The sequence below is a fragment of the Contarinia nasturtii genome, unplaced genomic scaffold (genome assembly GCF_009176525.2).
Source record: "Contarinia nasturtii isolate CC-2019 unplaced genomic scaffold, AAFC_CNas_1.1 Cnas_scaffold_864, whole genome shotgun sequence".
Taxonomy (NCBI): Eukaryota; Metazoa; Arthropoda; class Insecta; order Diptera; family Cecidomyiidae; genus Contarinia; species Contarinia nasturtii.
In genome coordinates, this window is record NW_022198211.1 from 689,851 (window position 1) to 710,333 (window position 20,483).

The following is a 20,483-nucleotide window of genomic DNA, read 5'->3' on the forward strand; positions in this document are numbered from 1 at the left end:
AACAGAATTTCAACAAATGAAACGTGCAAAACTGGATCGTGAAGTGCAAATATTTACCTTTACACCTTCAAAAAGTAAAAACTGCTTGGTTTGTGTTGAATCGGAAAGCATTCTATTGCGTGAAAATGTTAAACTAATATCGGATATTGTTGTGAGTGCAGTGTAAAGCTTTTAAACTTGTTTAGCAAAATTTTGATCAAAACACGATTCAATTGAAATTGAATACAATTCCAGTGAGATTTTTTCAAGGATACTTCGAACACTTGATTGGATTTGTGTGTGCTTTTCAAAAATTGATGTAACATGGTTGCGTGTTACATTGATTATAGATTCCCCTGTTAAAATCAAACCAACTTTGTATTAATATCATTCTCTTTTTTTCACTCTCGTTGGTTATTTATCGCATATTTAAATGGTATGCCATCGAAGATATTTGTCAAACACTTTATGGAAATAAATCATTCGTGGTGGTTGCATTTAACTCATCGATAATCAATGATTTCGATCGCATTCGATTAAGCAATGAATACTTTATGATTTATAGTTCAAGTGTTGATGCATGCGTGTGTGTTCGCGTTTGTGTGCAAAATACTGATTCAAGTGAAGTGATTGCATTAAAAGCAACAGACCTTGAAAAAGTGTTGAATATATATTATATAAATTCGAACGAAATGGAATCGCTAACAAATGTTAACATAATCGCTTAAATGTTTCAACGCACCACAAAACACCCTTGTATTGCATGCCCCTCGTCATTTTCATTTTAAAATGTACTGGCATAATGCTGCACATGGAATGAGCATAAAGACACACCAATATCATTCAATCAAATTCGCATTGTGTTCAACAACACACAAAGACACACTCAGTTGTTTTCGGCTTGATTTCAATTAACCGTGAATGGTGCGTGCACATGCATAAAATACGCGACAAGTACGAACAATAAAACAAATTCGCACGCATTTTGATACACACTTGATGGGTCTGACAAGCAAATAAAATGACTTCAAATTGAAAACTTTGCTTCGGGGAATTGAATGCTGCGGTGGTGGCAGCGGAAAAATGAAGTGTGTGAAGAATCAGAAAACGTATAAAACTCGATATTTTCCGTCATAATACGAATTGCCTACAGCTATTTAACCACAACGATATTGTTGTGTGCGTCTGATATAGAATGTTGTAGACGAAACACACACAGAGACACAAAATTAATAAAAATAAATTTAAATGATATGAAAACTTTATGGAATGAAATTGGTTGCTGGGTCTCCATTCTTAAGAAAATTATTCATTTTGCACACAGATCCCTATCGTTATATATATTCGCTGGCCATTTGTTGTTTCAAATGCTTTTAAATTTCAAAATCTTCAACAAGATTTTTTTAAAATGGAAAATACATAAAACCTTCTCTAGTTCAGTTTTATCGCCCTGTTTCTTGGCTCCGCAAGATACCCTTCGATATTCTAATTGTGAATATTACATAACTTTTTTAGTTTTCGAAGGTCGAAGGCATGCGGGCGGCATTCACGTTCAAGAGATATTCTTGGATAATATCCAAAACCATAATATTCAACTATATAAAATGTGATATGTATGAAAATAATCGTTAAATTTAAGTAGTGCATAAATTCTAAAGAGAGAAAGAACGACAACAGCAGCAGCTGAACACTAATCACAGCATCGTTTCCGTTCCGTTCATCAGTTTTCATGATTGTAGTTATGATATAATTTTTGTTGCTGATGTGCTTCTGCTGCTGACTTTATTTGCGACATGAAAAAGGAACGAAATAAAAAATCGATCAAAACCACTATGGGGACTGACCACAGACGATTTTTATTTACACATAATTTCGTAACATCTGATGTTGATGCATGTCGCAACTCGCTATCAAATGACTTGTCCAAATGACTCGCGCACGCCACCAAATCGATTTTTACGAGAGACAATGTCAAAGAGCGAAACTGTCAAACTGCCAATCGCAAACTCTATCGGATGAAAGCATTTATTACCAACTCATGCTGGATAGAGTTAAATGAGTGGTACAAAATTTCCATGTTTATTTTTATTATTGTTATAAACTTTTCGATCATTTATTCAACGTATTTGAAATGCAAAAAATATGAATTAAAAACAACAAAACTATTTTGTTGGTTTTATGAACTTCATTTAAAATTGAAATATTATGTCGGTTAGCCGAACTAACACGTTAAAACAAAACAACAACAATGAGTTTTTGTGGTTTTTTATTTTTTCAAATAAAACTTTTTTGTTTTGAACACTGGTGTTTTGATTATTATGAAAGTTTGCAGCTGCACAAACTATGGACATAAATTTAACCAGTTTCATCTAATTTAATGATTCAAACGAACACTCAGACCGATATGAACTCAATCTTTTGGCATAATGCACTTGAATGGAAAAACACCAAGCTAAAGTTTGGTGAGAAATTACAATGCAATGGAAGGAAGATGGTTGCATTGTAATGATAAAATGACAGCGTCTATCTTAACAGTGTCCAAACTTCATGCCATCTTAAGCCAATCATGTTACTTTTGGATTTCTTATTACGGTTTGCTTACTTATGTACAAATAACTTCATATTCATTCTTTGTGTATCGCTACTCGCTTTGTTGGTCAAAGTTCATAGACACATTCACATAACTTTTGTTGTCCAACACGAAAATGGAAATAGATTTGTTATTTCGATTGAATACACAATTTAGTGTGCTTTCGCTTGCTTGCACGCGTTGTGTGTGACTCGCTATCAACATCGGTCGAATTGATAATGGCAATGATGCTGATGATGTGTTGGTGATAATAGTTTTCTCTTGGATTTCAGTTTGGATCATCGTCTACTCGGTTCGAGACTCGAACTTCGAGTAGTAAATAGTATGAGTAGTGCTCATTGAATAGTAGAAATGTTGGTGCTTTCTCATTGAAACGAGTGTAAATGGCATTGGACAAACAAATCGAAAAACAACTTCGATCATCTACATTTGAGCTTTGTACACACGACCACCAAACACATGAGAGGAGAGATGTTCTTTTTGCTCGTCTAAGTTTCGTTTTTTTTTTTTTTTTCAATGGTAATTTTGCTTGTCGACTCAACAATACTCTCTCTTTCTGAATATGAAAAGCTTCACCATTCTTATCACCATACTTCATTCAAACTCATACAGAATGAAAATCGTTTACGTTTGCAAAAAAAAGTTCGAAAATTTGGGATGGTTCTTGGCTGAAGTGCCATGCTGCTCATCACATGAGATCACATTGATATCGGTTAAAGTGTTCCACTTCAATTGCTTTGCAAATGCTTCTAACTTATGAAGTTGTTTTCATTAGGTTTCCATTTTACTTTATATGGTAAGGGGATTATAAGCAATGGACTTACAAAGATGCAACATTGTTTCCTTTATCTTGAGTTTTCTTGAAAATTCATTTTCTTGAGCGCATATATAATTGTGGTCGTAAGTTTCAATTTCAACGCCAAACGAAATAGAAACTTCTTAGAAATACGTTTCTTGTTCGGTATTTGATTTGATTTGCGAAACAACGCACACACATAAATTGAAAGAGTGAGATAGTATATGTCATCATACCACACCCCGATCGCATGACATGACATTTTGTTTGAATTCTAAACCCATTCCATGTTTGACTTGTATACCAGACGAATGGCAATGACCGGTCAAAGGCTATGTATGAAAATGCGATGTGCAAATTTCATTCGGTCCGTGTGTGCCTTGGATGGTTCTGATTCTGGTATTGCGTAAAATGCAGCTTATGTGCCACAAATGAATCATATCGTATGGGTCGCTGCCTTCAGCATGGTTTCTAAGAAATGTGAATGCGATTTGTTTTGCAAAAAAAGAAGAAGAAAAAAAGAGTTTCTTAATCAAAATGTCTTCGACACAATTCGACGAAAGAATTATGAATATGGCGTAATACAGCATCAGTACCACAATTCAAAATGAGTTCATCTAAAATACAAAATACAAAGCAAATGTCTCGAATTTAAATGTTGGCAAAGGAAATGGATGAAGCAATTTAGTTGAATGACTGATGAATAAAGTCATTGTAACATTGACATTTGGCTTTCAATGTGACGAATCTCAAGAGAGTGACATACACACAGAGAATGAATGAATCGAGACCAACGGTAAATATATCTTTTGTTTTTTTTGGTATTTTTTTAAATAAAACTTTGTAACTGGGAATTTGAGACGGCGAAACTTCTGAAATAAAATCTAACGATTGCTCTGTGACTAGCGCAAGCATATGCATTTGGCAATCATGTTTCAGTTTAAACAATGTTCGTATTGCAATAGAAATTTCGTTCCAAATTGTACGTCAGTTATAAAGTGCGAGCCAATCGCATATCTATTAAAATATATAGGATTCCTTGAACGGCGTGAATTAAATTCACGATTGTCGATAAAACAATACACCGAGCTCAAACGCTCTCTTGCTTCTTCCATTTCGAATAAGCAGAAACGTAGATCTATTTGTGCGTCGTTTGACAGCACAATTGTTGTCACAAATGGTTTTTTTTGCTGCTTGTGATTTGATTGTCTACAACATTTCTAAAGTGTTTGTTTGCGTGTTCAACGCATCCATTATATATGGTGCAAATACAAGCATCACGCCTCTGCATATTTTATAAACAAAATACACATGCTCATTCTGCACGCACCAATATGTGCTATTTCGTATTGATTGTGATATCATTCTGTCGAAGATGTGTATACACACAATGTATATTTATTTTTATGTGTTTCGGATGAGCTTTTTCATGATGAATTTATGATGTCGCTGAATTCACAAATTTTTATCATTCTTCTATTGTGCGCTGTGCCATTTGTCTCTCTTGTTTGGTCTTGGTTTTGTTTATCTTTGTTTTCTCTAAAGAATAACAATGTCAGAATAAAATTTTATTTGTATTTCAGTGAACAAAAGCATCTGGTGGTATGAAAATGACAATGCTGGCCATATGATTTTGTTTAATCCGTATTTCATTATGTTTTCTTATTCCCTATCTGCTCTCAATAAATGTTTTCTCCACTTTTCTCGATTTTCCCGAAATAACAAATTGTTCCACCGCATTCAAACGATTTTATTTGCAGCATAAAAACCACTTAAAATCTCGTATATATGTGACGACATATTATGATCGCATCGAAAAGAATGAAGAATGTGAATTGTAAAATATTCGTTTCTTGTGAAAGCACTGTAGATTTTACATTTAAAGTTATTCGTATGTATTATTGCTCTCGAAGAAAGAGGGATGCGGTGATTCAATAGTGGTCATGCATATAATAAACTTTGGTGCGCTTTTGTGATTTCACTGGCGGTGAAAAATTCAATTGTATATGTTCTTGGTAGGGAATACGAAGAGAGGCAAAACTTAGAAAGTACCGCAATGAAAAAAAAAATCAAATGGTCGAATGTTACTCAAAAAAGCGAATAAAAATGGCACATTATTATGTTTTATGATTTTCATTTATTTCCACTCCACTTTTTCTTATCGCGGTTTTTATTGTTCATAAATTTCATTGCATGCATGCCAGCGACTTGGTTTCCACACACATAAGCAAAAAGCATCCATCAGCAACCGTTTTGTGTTCATTAGGTTGGCCTAGTGAAATAATATTTTATGAAGAAGAGCATTTTCATTGCTCGAGGATGCGACATCAAAGTGCCGGTTCATGAACGAAAAAAAATGCAATGAACCAAGCCAAAAAAGAGATCAAAATAAAGAAATGTTGATTAAAATTTTTGTCGAAAGTAATAACATGATTCGCTCTCTCTCTCTAGGTCTAAGATGGGAAGTCCCCATTTTTTCTCAAATCCCGAACCCGATTAAACGGAGTCCACAGCGTAGTATGTTTCAACATTTTTCCCGAAGTGCAAGCATTTCAGTCAAGACTGTGTCGAGCTACTCTAACACTTTATTTACTGACTTCTGCCATATTAAATGTTTATGTAAGCTGCACAGTTTGGCTTAAGGCAAATTAAATTTCATTCAATTTTTTTCTTTCTGCTTGGTTTGGCAGGCTTCTGCCTGAAAGATATTATCATCTAAACGCAAATTTATTCATAATACGGTGCTATTCTTCATCTCTTACGCTCTTTGGCTATTATGTATGCTTGTCATAGGCGGAAATGTTTGGTCAAGCTAACCAAAAAGCGTTGGGCAAACGCCAGAAGGAATCGTACAAATATACATATTAGCCCGCCAGATTAAGATAAACTGATTTAAAACGTGTGTGCGAGTGCTAATATTTTTCAACACATCACAGAACAGCTGCGTGAAAAAAATTTATTCTCATTTAAATTCATTTAGCATCATGTCGCAGTCAATTATAAAATGCGGCTCACAGTCGACCACCGCTAAGTAAAGAACATTTTTGTGGCAGCAGCAGATGAAAACACATGAATGGTGGAATAAATTTACACACATTCACCGAATGAAGTGAACTTAAAGGAAGTTATTAATGAAGCGGTCATGCATTTCGTAAGCCCCGTAAAAAATTCAATTCGCATCGTTGAATAAGGTCATTTGAATCATTTTGACGCTCGTTTGTTATGCTTTGTTAAATGAACACTCTCTTTGTGAGCGTTTATGTCAAAATAATGTTTCCGCGAAATCGCTTTTTAATTTTTCATTTGCATCAAATAAAAATTTGAATCAAATTGAAATGAAATTCAATTCAAAGAAAAACCATAAAACGATTTCCCCAAATACTTTTTTCTTCTTCTATGTTTGGTTTGAAAAATATTTAGAATGTACTTTTTGTTTACATTGAATTCGAATACGTTATTTCCGTTGGCTATTTTCATACTTGGGTAAATACAGCGAGCATATTTTTGAAAAAGATGTTAAATTTGTGACTGCACTTCAACGATGGTGTCTGAACTTTGATGTGGATTTTTCTCACACCACTTTTGTTTGGAGTAGTGTTGCTAGCGGGACAATATGCGTATTGCACGCAGTGTTCTGTTGAATAAATTGAGATCATAAATAAATTTTTGATTGTGAAAAATGCGGAAGAAGAAAAAAAAAATATTTCGGAATCTTCGATCCAACAAAAAAAAATTACTTCTCTGCTCAGTTTTGTACATTTTACAGTCATTACTCTTCATAAGTGAGGTTGAAAAAAATTCACTGCGAGCGGCAAGAGAATGTGGGAGTTAAAATGTACGATTTCCTTTGCTCGTGTCTCAGTTTGTTTGCTCATTTCACATTCTTTCGAATCACATTTTTGAATAAATTTTTAGGAAATTTTCCCAGCGGAAAAATCATGGCATGACAGCACGACCTTATTTGCTATGAAAGTGTGAGCCAATTTCATCCGAATTAGATCCGAAATATCCATGATTTGTGATTAAATTATCCGTTTCGTTTTATCGGATAAATGTGTTGGTTATAAGCGGATTTCAGTTGACACCATTCGATAACAATAAACAATCGATTTTCTTCGTTGAGTTTTGACAAGTTGTTGATGCCAACAATGACATGAACTCAGTCAACCAATCGCCGACTTTATGGAATTTCAAACAAATTTGATGACACTTGTCATCGAACTTATGAATGCCGATGACTACGTGTCAGTAAAACTCGTGACTGATACTTTTACTTGTTGTAAGATTGAAATTTGTTCCTCATGTAAATCATCAAAACGTATATCGCGCGGACCAATGAAAAAAAAAATGTTTGAATAAAAAAGTTTTTCGATAACTTTTTGTGAATGTGTGTTGATTCTATGCTGTTGAACTCTAAAAATAAAAATGCAAACGCACCAAAAGTGCTCCCTCTTTCTATTGATTTCTCGATTCAGTTTTGAAATTTTTGATTTGCCGAACGGAAAAATGTTCTCGCCGGTTCCGATGTCAAAAGTCAATTTGGGAGATGCACGGAAAAGTGACAGTGACAATTTTTGCCGTTTTGTAATTTCAAATGTGAACGCTATTTTAAGTGATAACATTCGAATTATGCATCTACATACGTTCTCAATTTGTATAACTCAATCACGTCCGGTACTTTTCCCCTATAAAATATGTATTCAATTTGAGATTGGTTTTGTTTGCTTTGTAGAAAAACTTGATAATTCCTATTTGCCCCTTTTTAGAAAGAAAACTCCGTTTGGCATTCGTATCGTCAAATGCAATGTCTTTATGTTAAAAATAGATAAGGGGAATAGTTGATAGAATATGCAAATTTAGTGAACGGTGTAAGAGTATCAGAAATGATAAAAAATGAACGGCGATCTGGGTTACATTGTTTTTGTTTGAAAGATTGTTCGTACACAAAAAAATGAAGACCGAAGAAATTGCAAAAAAGACAATGGAGTAAGAAGCAAGGTAACATGCATATAAAAATTCACTTCAATTCAATAAAATATTCATGAGCAATACAAAAGAAATGACGTAAATATAAAACAAAAAAAAAACGAATTGAAAAACGCTGAGCATTTCATTTTGTTCTGGCATCTTTCATTTTGTCTTTCGCTCTTTCATATTCAAAAAAAGTTCTCCTAAAAACGGTAAAGACAAAAAAGTTCATTATTAAATTAAAGAAAGGGTCTTACTGTTGCGAAGTCTTTTCCCCTTTCTATCTCACTCTCTATCGCTCATTTCTTTTGTTCATTTCATTTACCGTAAAGTAGTTGATGATACAAAACAAACTGGAATATACAATCGTCGACTTGGTTGCATAAAACATGGAATTTAATTGAAATAAGTTGGAAGAAATTGGTTCGCATAAGAATTGAATCAATTGAGACATACATAAAATTCTCATTTTTGTTATAACGTCAAAGATAACACACGGTTTGTACGTGGGTAAATAAAGGCACAAAACAATAAAAACTTTGATTTGATTCGATTTGATACAGGTTTGACATTTATCATTGAACTGATCCCATGCGGTTTTCTTTGCATTTTTTTATACATGTTTATGCATTATGCATGATAACTGGAACGAATACATATACATAATAAAAAAATAATATCAGAGTAAAAATTTTTGATGTAATCAGTAAGCGTATATTCACAAAGCGAATCAAAAGAGGAGTTCATGCTAAATTCATACCAAAAACTAATTCGGGCGAAATCTTCTTAAGCCCATGTATTTTTTTTACTGTATGTATATCGCCGACAATGGTATTCATGAAATTAAGCTTCTAACAATTGTTCAGTATATACTTATATAAGAATCTTTGAACTTTGCTTCTTTTAAATCGAATAAAGTGTATGTTGTTATATTGAACATAACCGTTTTGTTCATAATAATTCATGACCAAAACAGCTAAAAGGGTTATGGAGATTTTACTAGGGAAAATGGCAGAGAACAGAGAAAAGAAGAAACAGAGACAAATAAAAAGAAGATTAAGATAACCACGAAAAACTAACTAACAGAATCGAATTGATTTATCAAATTTCAACTTCCGCTTGTTTCTTCACGAAACTGAGCCAAAATATGAATATACGAATTTGAAAACTTCCGAAACGGAATTGCCATGTAAACAGTAATGAATATAAAGATTCTGCGCCGCGGCTAAGAAGGTCTAAATCAATTTAAAAGTAAATCTAAAATTCGTGTAGCAAACTCAAATCCATTGTTATGCAGTTGCCACCAACGATCCGCACCGTTCTCGGGCTCACTCAGATTTATTTGTGAGAATTAGCGATGTAACGTCAATTATTCCATTACATGAGTACGTTATTTACTAATACAATTAGAAAATAACCTTTTGATATATGCGAAAATTATAAAAACACATTTTCAAGTTATGTACTGTAATGAAAATTGGCGAAGCTGGTAACAAGCGAGTTCTTCATTTACCACATGCCTAAAGAAATTGTTGTATGTGGTATGCCGCTGTTTTTGAATGTGGTTTAATTGCATTGCTATGTATGTGACGTTTAACTGCATGAGCCACAAAACTAAACTAGCGAATGTATATTAGAGATATTAAGGCCAAAATAGCTCCTGAAGGATTTACGTGTCGACCAAAATGCTTTAGCTGTATATGCATTTATTAATCTCATTTAGATAAATTGCAATAGAAGCCAAAAGAAAGTCTACAGTCTCACAATTAAATGTATTTCCCAGAATTGAATTGTTAGCGTTTCACACAATATAATCTTTTGCTTGTATTCACCGGCTCGTAAATTATTTGTGTTTTGAGGTGAAAATATATGGTTTTAATTCAATAATATATAGCAAATGGTTGGCACTCCACAAAATACAGATAACACACTAGAACTTTAATTGCAATACAAAAAATGTGGTGAATACTATCTGTCTAGGGGCTTTTATGTTCAAACGTATACTACCTTTAAGGCAAATATTGAAATATAATGCCGCATATCTAGAATATGCGCAAATAAATGTGTATAACTGTACATATTTGGCGTATATTTCGTATATATTTCATGTATGGCATATTTTTTCATTCTCTTTTGTGCGGTCTTTCTTCGATTCCGTGAAGTGTGTACAATGTCAGTATAAAATACGTATTATTCGGTGCAGATTTATGCCGTATATATTCGCATATATGATGAATAAGACGCGTATATTGTGAATATTTGTGTATATTTTGTATCATAAAAGCTCCTTGCTATCTGCAGACAACGCAAAGTCAGAACATGTACAATATGTCTAATTGATATTTACAGATAAATACACTTGAATGGAGTCTATTGCAGATAATATTCTCATAGACATTTAATGATAAGATGCATAGAAAACCAACAAATCAAACCTCATACACTTCTTATCCGAAGTCATTAATTGAAGTATGTTGATCTAACGTAGGTTAATTTCTTTCTATAACGTGTAGGTTCGATTTTCAATACCGATTTCAATAAATGAGTATAGAATCTTCAAATTTACCTATAAATATAGAACGTATAAATGTTTCTCCATATAAAATTCAGTATACGGACCGCAAATACACCTACACATAAATTCATTATCACGATTTCGTTTTTGATATTCCGAAATGCTTCAAAATTGTGTTCGTGGCTTCCATTTAAATTTCAATGGATGTGGTAAACCTTCATAGAAAATTGGTAACATCAATTCTTGTTCCAAGTTGAATGAAGTACGTAAATTGTTTTCGATCAAAATCCATTGGACGCACCGCATCGATGTGTAATGCAATAGTGTACAGGTGTGCAAAGTCAATGGTTGTTGAAGCCGCAAACGAAAATTAAAGAGAAAATTGTCATTGATTCGATTGAAACTTCATTATTTGACTAGTACAATTGGACTATGTGCAGAGAGAAAGATCCTCAATGTGCACATTGATGATAAATTAACTTGAAATTTCTTTGAACATTAAACTAATATTAAATTATTTGCCAGATAATCACTTTGCTATGGTAAAATTGCTGCCGATATAATTGTTATTTCCGTTGTTTGAACGAAACTCATTAGAAAAGAAAGTTTGAGCACAAAACAATAAGTTGTGGTATCTTTGTCGAATATTTACGTAAGAAAATACATCTCCATTCTCTGTTCCATTAGCTTCGGCGTTGATGTGGTGTACCAAAAAGGTAAAAATCAAATGAAAAACTGATGAGGAAGTTTTGTTTTAAGCATCATTCACTTTTCTTGTTTGCGGAAAATGTCGCTTAGAAACCTAATTGAATTTGTTGCTCAAAGTGCTCGACACACTTACGCTTCACGTGCGCATACAAACTTCAACTCAAAAAAAAAACATGAACAAATAGTAAAAAGTGAATCTTTGATAAAATGCATCATCCGGAGAAAATGCATTGAGTTGGAATTGCCGTTTTATTGTTAAATTAAAACAATTTCCCAGGCCAGAAGAAAGGGAGATAGTTGAATTAAATCCAAGTTTTTTTTTACTAAACGGATAACGTTAAAAGGCATACACATGAAAATTTAGTTTTAGTATTTTATGCTGCAGTGGACGTGTGCCACAATCAATGTTTATAGGACTTTTATAAATTGCATCAATTTCGAATGAACATTTTCCAAATTTGTCCTTTCACGATTCATATCCATTGTCGTGTCCTTTCCATCTCTCTTTATTTCCTTCTTTATCCCTCATCCTCAACACAATTTAATTTGGATTGTTTTCGTTTCTTTTTTCATTCGTCATGAATGAAATTAAATTGGATGAAACCCAAAAGGCAATTTGCATCGGACGAACAGAAATAGAAAAACGGAAGTCAACAGTAATTTACTCTAAACGCTTTCTCTATTCACCTATTTAGGTACACATCCGTCTTGCATCGTTCGCATTGAATGTGCAATAATCCAAAGAAATCTTTCGTAAATACGAAATAAATGTGTCGCACATAGCATCTACACACAGACAAGTAAATGAAAAGGAAGTAAAATATAAAATAGAGATTCATTTAATGGACAAAAACTTTACATTTTCACAGTGGCTTCTTTTTGAGATGTGATTTTTGTTTTATACAATCACACATTTTTCATGTTCCATTTTGTTCTGCAGCAATCAGATTGAATGTATAATTTTTTGGTTTATTTGAATTTGAGACAAATCGAGCAATGAAAACGAATTTTAATTGGTAGCCTGCATCACTTTCCAAATATAATATTGTTATTTTGTTAATGGTTTGTGATAAATTGAACCAATTTCTTGCCACTTCATGGACTTGTGCCAATAATAGTGACATTGGGAAAGGTCCGCAGTTAAAAAAAATATTTCGGCTCGCTTGAACCATGTTCTGTATACCCAAAATACCATATGGCGCACGAGTCGAAAAATTCGATTATGTTGAGACGCACGTATCCTGTCGTATCGAAAATCTTCATGCGCTCCAACGCGCTTATGCATATTTTGTATATGAAACGTTTCATGTGTCAAATGAGTGCCCATTTTCATCGCACATTCATAAACAAAAAAGCCAGCCTACGGAATGTATCATTCACACTCACGACCCAATGCCCATTGAAATTCTGTTTTTATCAATGCTCAATTCGATTTTGATCACTTGACTGCTTTCGATACAACTCGAAAACTTCGTTTCGAGAATTTACCGGATATTTTCGTACCCATTTAATAATGTCGTCTACCATTTCAAATTGAATTCAATGTATACCATTTAAAATTATGTTGCGACTTAATTTTATTTCACCTATCAATTGGCGTCTGTTGCCACTATTATTGCTGTCATTCCGGCAAACGCATCCAGCAATCGATGCTACGTGATGTGATGTGAAATACAAATGGCGCCACTCGATTGAATTAACATTGATCAAGTGACGCACAACAATTGATGTTATACAAACCATGCAGATTGGTGTCATTTATTTCCATGTCTTGGTTCACAAGTGCAGCAAATTTTACAAGTGCATACCATTTACCAGAATGATTTTTTCGAACGTCAATCGATTTTAATTTATTTGAAATGAATTGAAAACAGTAATGTATGCACACAGACACACACAAATGCCATCATCAGATAAGTATGTGCATTGTTGCTTGTGCACGCTCTTAACAGCGACAAATATCATTTGCCAAGCGTTTATATTCCGTAATTTTATTGCAATAAATGTCAAATGAATCGCGGAGGTCATGTTTCATTTTTCTGATTGTTTATATTGTTCAATTTTATTCCATTTGCTGCACGTACGGAAAATTTGTCAGAAATTACAGCACATTTCCCGAGTCTCGAAGCGATTTATTTATGGGAAAATAATACTGTGATTTAACATATAAAATTGATTTTCCGTTGATGTACGATTTGTTTACGCATTTTTTGTTTGCTTTGTCGGAGGATAAAAGTGTGAGTTCGGTCGCTTGACGTTGCAATTAAAAATAAATATAATTGTCGTTGATCGATTTTGAAATACACTTAACAAAATCGTTCGATTGAAGAAAAGCATTAAAGTCAACGCGTATGTAATTGTGTACTTGTGTGTTGAGAGAGAAAAAGCTCGCGAAAAAAGTCAATATAACGAGAAAAGTTTTGTGTTTTTCATTTAACTTTTCAAAGGGAATTTTGTGCGACAAAATACAATAATGTTGACGATGATAATGACAATGAGAAAAAATCGAAATGGGAATAATGTTTTCCACATATTCTACGAGAAAAAAAGAGTTTTCATCATTGCTTTTGTCGCAGAACTTTTCACATACTGCATTTTCTTTACGTTATTTAATTTTCACAAATAAGATTTCGCATTATTTGCATGTTAAATGTGTGTTAATTGTTTATTTTCAAAAGTTCTTTTTTAATGAGTTCTGACGCCGGAGATTGAGACTAAACACAGAAGATGTGTCCTTAACAAGAGTCTTGTTACAAGACTGATTCCAATTCGTTTTCACCTGCCACCACCAACATTCTACATAAAAACCGTCTTATGTGAATCAAAGCGCGAATAAGACTTTATCACTTGAAAAAGCGTGACGGTGATGCGGTTTACAGTGCCATAAAGGTTCAATTTTCGAAACCATTAATTGAAAGAAATGAAAACACACAACAATATCTTTACGTTACAAATAAATCTCTTCATTCACATTTCAATCAAAGCTGATACAAATCGCATGTGACACTCAGCTTATTGAGCGGTAAAACGTGCTCCGTTAGGAAAAGGGAAGTGTAATAGGAAAAGTTTTTGGCCTACTTGCTTACGGAATGTGAAAGAGCATAAGCTTGATAGCATTTATCAGTGGGTAAAATTGCGTTCGATATTTCCATGAGATTGCGTTTCATTCGCTTCGTATGTTTAGTAGTGATTTGAATTGTTGTCGGTTCAATGCCATTGTGGTTGAAATATGTCGAAGGTAATGTTTATGGTATCGAAAGAGTCTTAATGACGATGCGAGCACATGTGACCGAGCTCAGTTCAATTAAGTCATTTCTGCTACCATCCAAAAATATTCCACAAAACATACACAAATACGATAGTTAAGTCAAATGAGTCAATAGACGCATCTGTGTTGAAGGTAAGGGTGTTACAGATGATTTTCTGAGGTTCGTTTCAATGATTTTTTTATTTTTATTTCAAAACACTACTGCCATCCACTTAGAAATTGTCATTTCAAAAGCATACAGTTAATACAATAAGTGCAGATTATGTAAAAGAGATTGTAATCACATCCTTTTAAGAACTGAAATTATCATTTCATTTTCGAAGCTTACGGCGATATGTGTATCTATTTCACTCAGCTTATTCAGTCCACTGTTTACTCAAGTAATCTTGGAAATAATTGTCCAAAAGATACCCCAGATACCACGAAATGTCCAAACATTAATTGATACTGTCATTTTAATCTATGCCGAGCTTAAAGTACATTTCAAGATGAACATTTAACATGCCTTTGGGGTATTAATGGCACCAATGAATTCTTTTTCTTCCATCTCGATTTATTCCCTTGGAAGGGCAAGAGCACTTTTTTCTCACTAAACCATTCAGTACAGCAAGAGAAGAAAAATGTGGTCCAAGTTTAATACTTATTAAAAACTTCTCAATTTTATTTGTCTATGGAAATGCAATTAAAAGTTTTATTCTTCAACTCAAACAAGTTGACAATGATTTATGCCAAAAACTTGTACCTATTCTCCATGAAATATTATTGACTTAATGTAATTAAAAATTGAAACCAAATATCAATTATTATAAATGATATTAAAAAAAATTAAATATTTAAAGGTGTATCATATTTTGCGCGCCTATTTTCACTGTCCAAACAACGGTCAATGCTTTGTTATCGATCGTTATGAAATCGGAGAACCTTTAACATAATAGATATGAACACCGATTGAAAAATGTACAATTTCTGATTAAGTTCGTGAATTGTATGAAATGTGATCTAATTAGAGTCCATTAAATATCCAGTAAGTATTACACATTCGCTATCCATTAAATACACACATGTACATTAATAATGATATAATATTGATGAAGTGGCTTTAACGTTCGACCAAAGAGCTCTCTCAATTTTGGCATACATATTTTATTAATACCACATTTTACTGAAGATCAGTATCCAATAACTTTATTTTAATAACACCGTAAATGAATGAATATGTGTAATAGATAGACCGTTATGTGGGCAGTTATGCGTATTTAAACACATTGCTTTTAATGGTGTGGCATTTGATATGGTTTTCGGTGCCTTTGTTGGTGATCAATAAGCGCACTTAAGCGGTTTTCGTGGTAAACCTTTTCAGTTTTTTATTTAATGATTAAATATATTTTCCATATACGAATATCCACACAAAAACATATTTTTTCATCATTGTCGATTGCGCCACCAAACGACACAGTCAAAGTTTAATAACGAATTCTTGCCAACATGTTATTGTCCTTTTGAAGTGCTCTCGAGAACAGCTACCGTACTACGCTAGCTTTTTCCATTTGAATTTCAGTGACCGGTTCGCGCATATTTCTATGTTTGCCTAAATACGCTAGGTAGCATAGATATGCCAAGCATAGCCGCAAACGCAACCGACGCATCGCCGTTCACTCTATATGAACAATGCACATGTTCGTTTATGCAGACGACCGTGCGCATACAATATAGCTCGAATCGAATGGCGACGGGTGCGTTACGGCTTGCGTCTCCGCTATGCTTAGCATAGCTATCAGGCATAGAAATATGCGCGAACCGGTCACTGTTGAATTTGCGTTATAATGACAATCAAAAGCGGTCTATTTTTATTGAATTGAGATATTACCTCATGACGCACTGGCACGTTCTCCCTTCAGTTCTTCATCTATAATGAAAAAAATGAGAAATTCGATTTTAATTAGTTTCTGTTACATACAAGGAAAAAATCCACTTCGAATTGAAAATAAAAATTTGCATACAAAGATGGGGCTTCAATTTATTTTGAATATAAAGAAGAGAGAACAAAAAACAATTCTCTCTCCCCAAATTTGCAATCAAGGAAAAGAGTAAATATAAAGGGGCGAATTCGTGGAACGAACGAAAAGTTTTTAATTACAATTTCGAGGAAAAATAACGAAAATTCATTCGAGAAACGAACTTGAAATTACTTTGGAAAAAAAAATTCAATCATAATTTTGCGATTGAGTGTTCAATCCCAATAACAAATCGCTTAAAAATTAGATTATGGACGATAGTTTTCAGTTTTGTGTGGTTTTAGTTGAGTAGAAAATAGATGCTGCTAACTCTATTTTCAATTTTGAATTTCAATTCTCTGTGGGTTTTTTAGTCCATTTTTTTGCTAGTATTTTTTCTATCAGCAATGATATGCTATCAATCATCAAATAGCACGAAGTCATGTATTACGTAAAAACCACTAAAAAAATATCGCGCGTGTGAAACACAATTTCTCATCGAAATATCCACAAAACACACATTTGACAATTCCGTTTTTCCTTCAAACATAAAGCTTAAAAGAGTACAAATAGGACCACAGTGTTGATTTCGTTGACAGTTTCTTCCTCTCTTTTCGTTGGCTTCAAAGTGATTCGCTGAGCGCACAATCGGATAGGAAAAAATGAAAACTTTGAAAATACGTGAACTAGAGTCAAGATCTCAACAAAGGCCATTTTTCTTGCGTTTCATTCAAAAAAGAAAATGTTTACTTTGATGTGTATTTACAAAAAAAAAATTTTTGTATAAATAATTGAAAATAAAAACATGTTCAATTTTGCATGAGACGCGTATCAATGTAGCAGATAAAATGAAGCTAAAAATCATTGATTGTCAAAATTCCGAACAAGCATGCCTTCGTAATCACATCATAGAATGTTTCTTACAAGCTAATTAATTATTGCGATTATTCAAATATCTAATAATAACGATGTGATCTTGTTGTTTGGTATCTGAACATCTTCATGTATACAATATTATGCGCGTATCACAATGATTGAGCATAAACGAAGCGCTTGCATATCGAGTGGGCGTTGAATTATTCTTGTCATTTTCCATCACATTAAATATAAATTGATGTGAAATAATCATCGAAATCATTTCAGTTTGTTCGTTCGGCATGATAGTCCTTGTTTGCCGCCAATTCAATGAAAAGCTAAACCAACATTGGTCATGCCATGCATAAACAGAACCGAAATCTTATTGATATAAAAAGCGGAAAAATGACGGCAACCAGAGATTGATTTATCTCGTTTCATTATTTCCCAGATTTTTGACAGTAGAAAAAAAATAAACGAATTTATCCATGCATCTCGATGGCTGATTTATTAGATAACCAGGTGCTTTCGCTCTCTTCGCATTTTTTTTGTGTGCTTAGCTTGAAGGAAAAAATAAACATGCACAATGGTAAATAAACGCCTAACGAAAAATGATTGATGAAATCGTTCACAATGACCGATGATATATTAGCAAGTGGAAATGACAACAAACCCACATACATGCATGTGAAATAACATAACACGGTCAATTTGTAAGCTCAATATTATGAAACGAGCAGAATCTTTCTCATTCATAGTGAAAATGTGCGTAACGTTTACATTTCGTTTTGTGTTTGGCAGAGGCAATGGGGATAATGTCCATCCACGGTTCGTGTCTGTGTCAGCAAATGAAATCGAACGGAGAGAATGAAAGGGAGAATTTGCCATAAAAAGACATAAAGTGCAAAATGAATGGAGAAACTTTTTTTTCTCTTGGCAAATCTTATTTGATAGCAACAGCGGAGGTCGCTCATTCTCATTTATTCTATATATATTCTTAAAACCATAGTACAATCCCTCGATTCAATTTTGGGTTGAATAGCAGCACAATGAATTCAATCTGAATGTATCCAAGTTTCTCTTTGCCATTTCAGCAATTGAATACACCAACGATTATTAGCCACTGCCAAGCGAGTATGGTGTATTCCATATATTTAAATCGAACTTTCGCATTAAACATGAAAAAGAAGAGAAAGTATCAGTATAGTACAACAATAAGAAGTAAAATAAAGCAACTGCAAATGAAACTATAATAAATTCAAGCGCGATCTAATCATTGAACAAATCACTTTCTTCCGATTGGGTTCGGAGTTAAATCATCACTTTCCTTTCGCTTAACAAAACCAGACACTGCACGTATACACAGTAGTGCATAAGCTGCTTTTGAATGAGCAAAAACTTTTCTAATTTAGTAAAAATAGGCCGCCAACAAAAAATGCAAAAATGCAAAACTTTTCTAGACTTAAGCAAACTGAACACAATGAGAAAAAAAATCAATCATGTTCCTAATCAATTTTTATGGTTTGATTTGATTTTATATTCGTCATTTGTTATGCGCGCCTGTGTTATATCCAAATAACATTTCCGGCCCATAAACGCCAAGATATATATAGGCGAATGCGGTTGATTTGCTACATCGTCTTCTGGCTATGTATGTTTTGCATGAGTTTATTTTTGTTTGTGTAGTAAATGTAAACCAAAACAATGCGAAGTTTGACTATAGAAGGGGAAATCAAGTTCAGTGACGTTGTCAGATTGGCTATCGTGTTTGTGCCCATTTATTTGAAACTTTCAAGCAAAAAAAAAGTTTTTCAATTTAAAAACTTTACACAAAGTCAAAGCGATACTTTTTAGTTCATGTGAGGTCCCACGCTTAAAAAGTCGAAAATGTTCACCGAATTTTAAGAGCGACAACGAAGATGATGATGAAGATGATGAATGCGTTTCCTTATAATTTTTAAATGTCTACAAAGTACAAGCAGACTATGTGCCTTTGAAAACGAGCTGATTCACCGTCTTTTCTGCTATACACATCACACTGGATGGCGACAACGCAGACAATTTTCGATCAAAAAGTTAGTGCGTCAGTGCAAAAGCATTTTGATACATTCCAAATATTTATTGTGTATGAATCGGAGCCAAAATGAGGTCATATCTTGTCCTTTATTGGGAAACAACATTTATGGCAAAATATATCGTATCTTATTATGTACATTCACAAAACATATTTGCAACTGGAGTATTTTATCCTCGATAAATATGCGAGAGACAATAAAATGGAAATATCCGTTTATAAACATCTTGAAAATATCTTGATAATTCAATCAAGTGGCAAACAAATGAAGTTTTATTTTATGTACGCTTTTCAGTTCGGTTCACTTCTCCTGCTTTTATATCACGTTCATCATGAATTTCTTGTTAAAACGATATTTAAAGTAATCCACTTCGTTTATTATATTCTTCTCTAAATCATTGGAATAAAGGCGTGCAAATCTCAAGTCTCATCACTCTTGATCCAAATCGATTGCAAATATATCCATGGATACCTTCATACATGGCTTGATTCAAGAAGCCTCCACTTTATTTGTCTTTGCAATTTTCCGTTCACATTTCTATTATATTCATCAGAGCAGAAAACTATGAAGTGAGACAGGTTTATTTCTTGAACATTGTGTGTAACACATATGCATAACAATGTTGCAGTCTTATTTATGTTGAGTCTTATTTATATATACAGAAAATTGAATTATGATATTTTTTTATTTTCACAACATATCTACATTCCAAGAAATACTTTACTTCTTTTCTTT

General features: G+C 33.4%; 1 protein-coding gene across 3 annotated transcripts in view; it reads right to left on the minus strand.

Annotated features, from left to right (window-relative positions):
* LOC116342494 (allatostatin-A receptor-like) overlaps nt 1–20,483 on the minus strand; it is an 80,461-nt gene that overhangs the window by 35,184 nt on the left and 24,794 nt on the right. For all 3 annotated transcript variants that reach the window (XM_031770139.1, XM_031770140.1, XM_031770142.1), the window contains exon 3: nt 16,692–16,730. The gene's annotated coding sequence lies outside the window, so the exon portion shown is untranslated. The remainder of the gene's footprint in view (nt 1–16,691; nt 16,731–20,483) is intronic.